Consider the following 11,951-nt stretch of genomic DNA (forward strand, 5'->3'; position numbering starts at 1 on the left):
AACCATTAAAATTAATTAAATATTTCGACCCTGTAGAAATTCCACTTTGAGAGCTGGTGAAATAAACATGTTGGCCTCTTCTGAACCATACGTAAGCCACATCATCTGTACGACGAAATACATCTTTTCAAATAAATTCATAAAAAAATACTCTTTTATTATAATTACGAGTGCTAGAGGAGAGCAAATAACTTCCACTGCTTGAAATTGAAGTAGATGTTGAATTCTCGCACTGATAGGGAGATAATTAGTTTATGCTAAGATAATAAAACACCCTTCCGTGATTGCAAAAAGTTTCTCGAATTTTACTTTCCAATTTTAACATAACTTAAGCTGCACATTGGGATCCGGGTTGGAGCGAATATTGCGATTCGGCCAGATATCTTCGTGAGGTCTTCGTGCCTCAGGAATGCGACCGGGAGATTTCAACGCACCTTATGGAAGTGTAAAAGAAGATTTTTATCAGGAGGATTTCTTTTCCTCCCGGCATCCAGATCGGATTCTAAGTCAATCTTGCGCGTCAAAGGTATTTTGGAGTTGTTTCTTCAAAGCAGTGATGGTTGAGGCGGAAGGCCGCCGCGGGAATTCATTGGAGGAAGACGACAGGCAACCGAAATACCAACGGAATTAGGGCTCGGTAGGCAATCTAGGGGTTGATGATGGCGGTCAAAGGAAGAAACACCGGTCCATTATTAAGCTACAAAGGATGAAAGTAATTTTATGAATAGCTTGATGCGCTCCTTCCACTATTCTATACCTTCTCACTTTCCCACTTCACACCTTCAATTTATATTTCAACCATTCAACACCTTCGTCCTCAGAACAGTTCACGTCATTGTACGAAACTACTATCTTAAGGTGTAAATGTGAAGACTTAAATTACTTCTTCATGTGTCTCCGTTTTAATTTGGCGGAGGTCAATTATTTCTATGATTAAAAATAATAATTTGCTTCAATCCACTTAACTTATAAATTAAGTACAATTCAGGTTTCGGAATCTATATTCCTTTATGAGAATTTTCGATAGAGACTAATACATGCTGGTTTAAGTGAAACAAATAAACAAAGTTATATTGAAACAAGATCATATTTTTTATAAGGACTTCCAGAAACTTTGAAATCGTATTCAATACTTATTTACAATGGATAGAGAAATTGAACCGGTAAAATACTTATGCTTATAGGTAGAAGCCAATATATACTGGCTACATGGTGAAAAAATAGCAATGACTACGGGCACAGGACTATAACGAGATGATAGCGCACACGATACAATTCTCAGGTTAAATTATGTACACTTGTGATGGAAATGAGTGTCTTTGAAAAAAAAAACAGTTCCATCGCCAGTGACACGCAACATTTATTATCGGTAGGAATTTCAACAACATCCCAGTGAGAAATGGGTGGTGGAATCCACGTGGAACCCACGTGGAATCCACGTTGAGTGGTGGATATTTGGTGGTGGTGGATATTGAGTGGTTGGACCCACGTGGAATCCACGTTGATTTCAAGTGGATTTGTGGTGATTATCATAAAATGTTAAACAGAATTTCTAATTTGTGAAACTTAACTCTCTGGTGACATTTCGTCATTTATCATCCTGAAACCACGCTAGTTATGTGAAAATGTATCGCACATTCTATTTTTATATAATTCGTGGAAAGGCAGCCATGAGAGCACATGAAAAATCGTAGACACATATATAGAAGGTTTAGATATAGAGTGGTTGAGGTTTTAATGGTTTTAGGACAGCACCTACTGCTGTTTTAATTTTTCCACCAAATTTCCACGTGGGTTCCACGTTGATTCCACGACCAAAAACACGTGGTATCCACGTTAATTCTCCACGTGGGTTCCACGTGGATTCCACCACCCATTTCTCACTGGGATTTCACGTTTTGAGTCACGTCACGTATCTATTGATCTTGAAAAAGCACTGAAGATAAATTCACCCAAATTCTATCAAAGAAATATGGAAACAGAAAATATATAGGTAGACTTCTCAATGTAAATACATCCCGTTTTGATTGATATTTTAAAAACAAGTCACAGGGAATTAACGCGGCTGAGCGAAATTGATGTTGTCGGGGAGCTACTCTGACAGTAAGCTTATGTCTGAACTATTGACATTGGGTGTGGATACGAATAAGAACATTTTTGCAACACAAATTAGAATAGACAATTTCCCTAAGAGACGTATATGACTTTATAGGATTTTACCTAATCATTAATGTCATTAGTACCTACCTATTCGTGGAATTATGGAGGCAATTTCATATTAATATGGCGAGGTCTATACAACCAAAAATGGTTCCTACCCATTTCACCATATTCATGACTGGTGAACTTGAATTTATCATAGGAAGTGTGTTCGGATAGAGTATTTCATAAAAATAGAGATTGAGGACAAAACTGACGCGTTATTTCATTAAAAGCAGATAAATCTCCATCAAATCTAATGATAGCTTCATGGCTTAGGTCTTGATGCTTCAATAAAAAACGTGGTGTTATAATTGAATTCGCTAGAGACCGCAAGAAATACACTCTGGATGCGTTTTTTTTGGCAACCCTCCCATGCTCACAAATACATTAAAAGCTAACGAATAAATCGGACATTAATACGAAGCGTAATAAGGCAATTTTTATCCCCACATACGATAAAGACATAAAAGAAAACTTCTTCCAAAGAGAACTTCTAATGGTAACTCTGATCCATTAAGCTACCAATGTTACACCCAATGAACTACGACTCGGTGAGGTTATAGGACCACGATGTAATGAGGTTCGCCACAATTGAGAAAATCGGAGGAAAGAAAAGAGACGTGGGTTTTTGCGTTTATCATTGAAGTGCTCTAAGGAAATAACTCAATTTTGTAACGTCCATTACCCTAAGTTGAACAACTACCCATGATAGCCATATCTTACCATCAAAAATATTGCCGACTTTGCAGTAAAATGTTATAAACGAAATCAACAAGAGTAAAATAAATATATTTGAAGAGTAGTCGACTTTAAGTAGCGGTGAGAATAAAATGAAGTACTTCCATCTAATAAACGAGCGGCGATTTTATTTACACTGGTACATACATATTTTTATTATGAAGGTGCGAAAGCCTTTAAGATTGTTTCAAGACAGAAAAAATTTAGTTTCTAATACCATCTCACAAAAACCAGAAGCTGCGATTACAGACAAATAGACAGATATTTGAGGTGTAAAAATATAATATCGTTTAATGATATCAATCGTGATATTTATTAATTTTTATCGGAACGCTCCCCTATAAGAGTAAATAGCATAATTTTTACTTGCAATATTTGCCTTGAATGATAGAGATAAGTGGTAAAACGAGCAATTTTTCTAGGCATTGAGACTTCCCCTACAAGTTCTATGCAGGGTAAACCCCTGATAGCGAAGACTAACTAAACTTATCAACCAGATTTAGTTAAAGAGCAGGCGGTATCAACTCTCTTCCGCCGGCACCGTCTGAAACGGAGCCGAGGTTTCAAAAAGGTGAAAATACGGATTAAGAAGGCAAGGTAACCAGTTGTAGGTTGTGCATTCTAATTTAATGAGGGGCGAAAAACTAAAACGAGCCGACAATATGCACGATGCAACCCCAGGGTTAAATTATATACATCTGTGATGCAAATGAGCGTGTTTGAAACAAAGAAAACCATTCCATCACCGGTGAAGCGCAGCATTTCTCATCGGTGGGATTGTGTTTCAAGGAACACTGACGATAAATTCGCACTAAACTTAGGCATCTTGTTACCCTCATTACATTAATGATAAGATAACGAATCCCAAATCGTCTTCTAGTTAACAGAGTAGATCATTTGGAGATAAAGCGAAAGGAAAACTGGTTACTATGATCACTGGGCTTAAAAAGGCCCACTTCCAGAGATTCAGAAACCATGGCGTGACCATGGAGAACGAAGGAACATTTACACATTTCCTTTGTGTGGAAATTCCGAGTTAGATTTCCCAAAGGAGAGCATTTTCGTTTTCTCCCATAATTTCCGGCCATCAGGCCCCAATTAAAGATTTCGAGGCGCAAAAAATGGCGCTTAAAATCGTGCAATAGCAAAGGTAAACACCGAATCGCGCCCAGGATATTTAGATTTAACAGATAATTTTCGAAGTCTTTAAAGACTCAATCCCAATTACGGTAGATTATTTATGGCACAAAGTCTATCGTACGCCTTATTCTAATACCCATCTCACCATCCTTGCATTGGCATCTTAGTTTAAGAAAAAAATGATCACAAATGCCTCCATGTAAATATTTGCAAACGTATTTATATTAACAGAGGTGATAGATATAGAGAGGTAGGAACTGAAAGATTTATGCCGAGGTGTGCGAAATTGCAAAACATATTTAACGAATGAATCAAGAAAAGATTGCCAGCAAACTTGAACAGAATAATTTCCTCTCGGAGGAATTTGCTTCCCCTTGTCCAAAATCCACACCTAGAAAGCAACAAGGATCCTAAGAAAAATATAAAAGAAAACAGTAATTGTATTCAATTAAAAAATTCCCTTTTGAAGACCTTACTTGCCTACCTACGCTTGGATGGAAGCAATTACATATAGGTACATAGAATAAAAATGAAGTACCTACGTTCTTATGTAGCAGGTGAACCGTCAAATCTGAAACAGATGGCTTTTATTCGCTCGCAAGTTCAGGATTTACTGAAAATGCTACTAAAATATTTGCTTTGAGACACCGAAATTATCATCAAGAGCAGTGATGGCATTGAGTTCAGTGTTCATTTCCCCATTACTTGTTACCGTCAGATTCTGAACATACAAGTTGATAGTGTAATTCATTCTGTCAAAAAGATCACGGCAGAAAATACGTATTGTGTAAGTAATTCCCTGAAAATTTGTACTGGGCGTGAAATCCTGGGCTCCCAAACTAAGCACGATAGCGAAAATGTATAGTATAAACATTTATAGTAATGAAAGCGTTAAAGACTACAAATCGCTAGTCCGGGAATGATGAACCCATAAATCATGCAAGTAGCCGTATTATTGAGAAAAATATTTTTAAGATAAAAAGGTAAGGTAATCCCTATCATTTAAAAATGTACTTCCAAGATACTTCCATTTCAATACTTCCATCTGTGACATTGTACTCCAGTAATGCAAGATTTTGATGAGCGGGAGACCATGAGTGACCCGAGTTCACGTTTATGTATTATTTTGTAACTTTTACCACTGATTCCTCAAATGATCACTAAACAGCTGCATGAAAATGATCTCACACTCAAAAACGAAACAAAATGATGTAAGTATATACTGAAAACTGTCAATGCATAAAATATTTATGTGTGTAGTAAAACACAAGCATTCCATATAGCTCCTCATACTCTTTCCATAGATTGATTTGTAACTGTCCACCACTTTTCTATGGCCTGTTTCAGCCATTTCAACTGAGTATTAGAACGGTATCCTTCACTATACACTCTATATACATCGACCTTCAGCGAATATGTTTCCAACCGCCTTCCTTTCTGGGCAAGTTTCATCATCTAATCACGGTTTTCAAGGCGTTACTCACATTTATTCGAACCTCTAATGTATATGTAAAGATAACACTTTCATTATTTCATTAGGTACATTGATCAAGAGAAATATCATTCCCATCCTCAGAAGCACATAATCATGAGTTGCTAGGCTCATCTATAGTAGATGATGTTTAATTTTGAAAAATGAAACTATTTTATAATTTTATGGAACTATTTCCAATAAAATCAAACAAAGGAAATATAAATTATTCACTATAAGAGGAGATGGAATCATCAATTAACTAAAAGAATATTTCAGAATGAAAATATTAAATGAAAACCATGAGATGAGCTTCGGCAGACATTTCGGCTTGATGATCATGGGACCCTGGCAAATCATTTTCTCTTTTAGCCCAAATCAAAGCGAGCCGAGTGCTTTTTAGTCCAGATGCATAAGGAGATTTCCGAGTTCCTCAACTATTTCATAAGCGAGGGAATCTTTCATATCGTTACGCTTTTTTACCTTCCACATCTATGTTTCCACACCGCTGATATTTCCCACGGCACTTTACCTGGTTCTGTATTCACTACTCCAACGTTTCAAGAGTATTATTGTGAGATGGGATATTTTCCTCGATTGCATTTTTCATCTTTCCATTCAAAAGCTTGTTAGCCCTATCAATAGCAAATGACTCATACAACATTACAGGAATGGCTACGTCATTAATTAGATATTTTCTGAGAGTAAGAAAATTATTGTTCAGTTGAATTCAATAGGGTAGTTTCCTTCATCAAAGAAAACGAAAGGCATTGATTGCGATTCGTTACCCACCATCAGTGTATTCATAATATATAAATTATTTCGTTTTAGAAATACCGGTTTAGACGAATGACAATGGTCCATTTTTATCCCCATTTGAAAAGGGCCAGATTGGCGCCCATGCGATGCCACTCCACGTGACGTCACAGGGACCTAGTTTCTATAGGAGATATGTACATCTTCTGAGGTTACCAATGCATGCATTAGGCGCAGAGCTCAGGGAAACATGTCTCAATAATCACTTATTAAAACTGGCTAAGGTCGGAAAGTTTTCCTCGTTCGATAAGGTATTAATAATCCTTATTTAAGCCAAGCGCTACCAGCCAGCAGGGTACTCAGCTACCCGCTAGCAGCCTGCGACGTATCAGCGCTAAGCCTCGCCTCAAGGTCACCTCACCGGGCTGGAGGGGGAACCAGAAATACGACGTACGGAGAGATTTCCCGGCATTCATACTTACGCGTCGTGTTTTCGCGCGCTTGAAAATTTTCACTTTTCATTCAATCGCGAAAAATAGATATCGTCATTTAAAAATCTAAAAGCGTGAAATACGTACTCCAGGAGTAATAATCTTTCGATTTAGGCAATAAAAAAATTATAGGACACCACCCTATTGATTCGGCTTTTACTTTGTGAAAATCCATGTTGAAATGAAAATACACAACCTTGGTAACTTTTCACCGGAAAATTATTTATTGGTACGACGCGTTTCAACGCATTTCGACGCTGTGCACCAAGGTATTCGAGCGTACTTGAGAATGACGCCTCAGCGTCGAAACGCGTCGTACCAATAAATAATTTTCCAGTGAAAAGTTACCAAGGTTGTGTATTTTAATTATTGTTCAGTCTCATTTCACTGTGATGACTTACATTAACAGCCTCCTGATTGCCTAATGTGGCCTAAATGAGGAAGAAGCCAGGGAGGTCATCGTTGAATTGCTCCACTCATTTAATGGACCCAATTTTTACATTTAAAGGTGAAGGTGAAAGAATTACGTTTCAATTTGGAAAAACCTGTAAGTATGAAGGTCTTTTGCGACTAATACAAAGATTTTAACCTTAAACGATCTCCGGATATTGCCTGAACTAAAGGTCATGAGTTTGAATGTCACAAAAAAGGCACCAGGTGCAAAATTGTGTCCCAATCATGTCAAATTCGGGTGAATTAGTGAATTTACCAAGGCCTCAAACAGCAAATAAAACCCAAAATATTCAACAAAGATGTTTCCACCCCGTCGAAAATTTGATGATAATACGTCTGTTTATCAATTCCTCTTTCACAGTAAATTTAACCCCACATCATTAAAATTTATCTAAAAAAAACCTTGCCAATGTCTATAAGCAGAAAAGCGAAAGCTCGTTTGCCACTTTGGTATTACGAGAACTCTAAAATTATAATATTGTAAAAATACTTCCACGTGTGATATTGTTCTCCAGTAATGCTACGTTTTGATGAACGGGAGACTATGAGTGACATGAGTTAATGCTAATGTATCAGTTTTTAACTGTTACCTATGAACGTTATCACAATTACTCTAGTTCAAGTGAGTTGAATTGAAGTAAGTTTCCCAAATGGAACTCTAACTCAAACTCAACTTTTATCTGAGATCTAAACCTCCGAGTTAGAGTGCGGACTCAAGATTGAGTCAGGCGCTGGAATAGGGCCCCATATACATATAATACATCCACAAACATGTTCGCTAATCGCTAAAATAATCTGCAGTAATTATAAATTTATGGTCAATGCCACTCCAGATTTACATTTTTATTCGAAAAAATGCGCTCAAATGGTATACACTACCTGGCCGAAGCACTGAGGCCTTAAGCTTAAAGCAATAAGCTTACTATGGAGCACCAAGGTATTCGAGTTATACCAGTTCTGGGGTGATGAATTTTACAGCACTTGAATTTGACAGCAAATATGATTCCTTCAGATTTTACGTGATTTTCTTGAGATTCCATGATTTTTAACCACGATTTTACGGAAGAGTTGGCCACCTTGATAGCATTAAGAATCCCTTATGTCTGGCATCACTTTATTGTTGTCCAGTTCCGTCTCCAGAGTTGAAAATGCTGGAATTCAACTGAAAATAGGTTATCGTTCATAGTATGGTATTTTAGGGAGGCGACCGACAGCCGAGGTCATTTGCGCTATAAGGAAAGGAGTAGGTAAGGAAGTGTGGAGAGAAACTCGGCGTCGGAATTAGCCTGCTCTTAACGAAATGCGCCAAGGGGACCACGGCCTAACGTCCTATCCGACGGACGGCGGGGTGCGCTTGAAATTTTCTTCACACAACATTCAAGCAGAGATCCGGCAGTCTCTGAAAATTCTCTGCTACCGCTGGGATTTGAACCCGAGCCCGCCGGGTGGGAAGCCAACACTCTAGTCACCACGCCAACCCGATCCCCTCCGTTCTCGAAATTAGCTTTCTCTTGTAAAAATATATCAATTGGACCACAAATTAACGTCCCATCCGACGGACTGTACGCTGAACTGGAAGTGCTTCCCTCGAAACACAAAAAAAAGGGATCGACCGCTTTAGAAATATCTTTAGTACCACCGGTAGTTGAACCCAGACCTTCCAGGTGGGATGCCAACTTACTAGCCCCTGCACTGACCCAAACTAACTCGATTCTCATTAGCCTACATTCAAGTAACTTATGTACAGTAAAAACAAATCTTTTGAAAAATCTCTGTCACTATTTTTTGCAAGTGGCAAGCAGTTGGGTTGTCATCTAGTACCAGAGATGAACATAACGATTCAATTGGGCTTTGGTAAACGTAAACCTAGTAGCATTCAATAAAAAGGCAGTCATTTTACACACCAAAACTTCAGAAATGTTTTAATGAAAGATCTGTATTGCAGGTACTTCAACCTCTGACCACTGAGCGTAAACAAGTGGTTAAGCGAGCTGGTAATCATGGGTAGAAATGGAAATCGAATCGACGTCTCATCAATATTGATACAGCATCGCTAACCTGGTCGCTGGAATAAAAAATATACTCCAATACAGTTGCGTGAAGATGAGAATCGTGGATTAGCCACATTTCACGAGGATCCAAAAGATAAATATACATTATTCATAATTATATCGTCTAACTATTATCATTTTATTATCTGGATTATTGTTTCAATTGATAGCAAAATATACCGTTTACAGTAAATTTTGGCTTTCGGGAAATACTTAAAAGGTATTAACTCAGAGATAAACTATTTGGAATAATATCATTGCATTTTCACAGCCGAGCGTCTAATGCACGGGGAAATAGCTCGTAGTCCAAATGGCGGCAAAATATTTCAACAAAAACAGAACAACTTCAATTCTTCGAGACGAAACTTGGAAAAATACTATCTTAATCGTGAATTCGACAAATATCGAGGAAGATAGCAGCGCTTATGGATAATCATTGGTATGATCAAAGCTATTAAAATTTTCATTATGCTTTGGAATGTCCATAAGCTGTCAACATTGGTATTCTGTCTGCGCTGGATGGTGATTTCACGTATTGGTCTTCGTGAAAACTAAGTAAGCCAAGATAAAAGGATGCATCACTCCTGCTCAAATAGTCTTTTTTCTCAACCTACGAAGTATCCTCAATGTGGATGATTTGCTGAGTAAACTCATCCACCTAGTCCCAACTACCGATAAACTCTCTGTGGATGAGTTTGGGAGACTGTAAATGTTTCTTTATTAATAACTGATGTAACCATTAATTACTTAATTTATTTTAAATCCCATTTAATTCAATATCAATGCTAGTTATGTAATTATGCAGGAAAAAATATTTAGAGCAAAGTTAAGAGTGCAGAAATGACTGTTTAAAACTCTGGTAGCTGAACCGAATTTCATCCACGCGGTAACCATATCTTATGTCAAGTTAAGAGTCCTGCTCGACCAGTCTTTTTCCTTGACCTAATACTTGTTTAAAATTTACGTTATCATTTTTAAGATTTCAGGGGGCATAGAGTAAACTATTATCAACATTTGCTCGAACGCTAAAAATGGAAATTTTACCCCAGTATAATATCGGTGGTGAAATTTACAGGTAAATGCCAAGAGTTTAAAATCTCTGTAACGTGAAAATTTCGCGATGATGGCGTAAGTCTCGAACGATTAAGAGACCACGCAAAAAGACAAAACGCGACCGGTTAAGCGGCAGTGATCTTCCCTCGTAAGTTGCAACATGGGAATCCCGTGTTTTCGAACCACCGCACCGCTGTAACCACATGCCCACAATCTGATGGGCGATGAATTTATTCTAATCAACTGGTTCCTTTTGTTTTAGCCGAAAGCGAAATCGTGCAGTCACCCTGAACGCACCCCCCGTACACTGTCGCTCTCAAACACTCAATTTACATGCGGCCCACTTCCGGTGGCGTCGCTTCCGCCTCCTGGAGGCGGTCGACCCGTGGCCACGGATGGCTGAGCGCGAACTGATGGCGGAGACACGAAGCGAGGACTCCGATTCAGGAAGGAGAGGAAGTGGAAGCGCTCGTCGGGCAGGGCCGACACATCCATCTACCAACTGCCGGTGCTTGCGGCCTACGCAGCATCTTAGAACGCCCATTTATAACCTCCGAGAGAGGAAAGACGTAATGGGGAAGGAAATGCGGGACCTGGGATCCGCACGTTAATGCACTTTCTGCGGTCGGGCTAACAATAGGGTATGCTACGACACTGTTCATTCTCAACAAAGTGGGACCCGGAGAAGAGATTACGAAGCGGTAAGGCCTCACAGGAAATATTCATTAAAGAGCGCGCATAATAGCAGCGCGGCAACCAGCGCGCACCAACGGTGCTACCATTGAAACCCCAACTATCCTCATTGTTACGAGAAATAGTTATCAAATTGTATACTTGTAAATAGATGTTTTTAGATTCCCGGTGGAGGGGACCGTCTAGTCGTTTTCGTCACAAGGAATGATAAAAGTGTGGAGAGAAATCCGATGTCGACATTAGTCTGATCTTGACTACATAGTGTAACAATGGGACCACTGATTAACGTCCCATTCGACGGACTGTGTGCTGCGCTCTTAGAATAAGATATTGTTAAATTTTGATAATGTTAACTCTCTGTACCATGATTATTTCGCTATGATGGCGTAAAATGGAGATTAGTGAGTACTCAATCGGATGGAAATAAAAAAATTAATGACCATTATGAACAATATGAAAACCAACGCTACTGCTGTATTCAGCAATTCATACTCATCAGATTCATTGTGTGATCGCAGATTTTGCTTTTTCTATCCTAGAACCTTGCGCAGAAGACAATGGGCACTCTTATAGATATTTATTCTTATGAGAAAGCAATCAAACATCACTGTTTTGAACTATCGATCTCAAGGGTAATTGGATAAGAAAATTGGCCGAGGAAAGCCTCGAATAAGTTATATATAACAGGCGATGGTAGATAATGACGGAAGAAACATGTAATATGAATTTAATGAGGTGATAGGAGAGTTCATTGAAGGGCTATTTTAGACCAATGTCAACATTTTTGAACGGTGATAATGATTTTATTTCCTCTGGAGTTTAAGTCTTGAATAGACTGATCGTAGCCAACGCAAAGAAATGCACAGGGGAAAAAGGCATAATGTTAACTTTACACAGTATTTT

Source organism: Ischnura elegans, chromosome 4, assembly GCF_921293095.1.
Source record: "Ischnura elegans chromosome 4, ioIscEleg1.1, whole genome shotgun sequence".
NCBI lineage: Eukaryota > Metazoa > Arthropoda > Insecta > Odonata > Coenagrionidae > Ischnura > Ischnura elegans.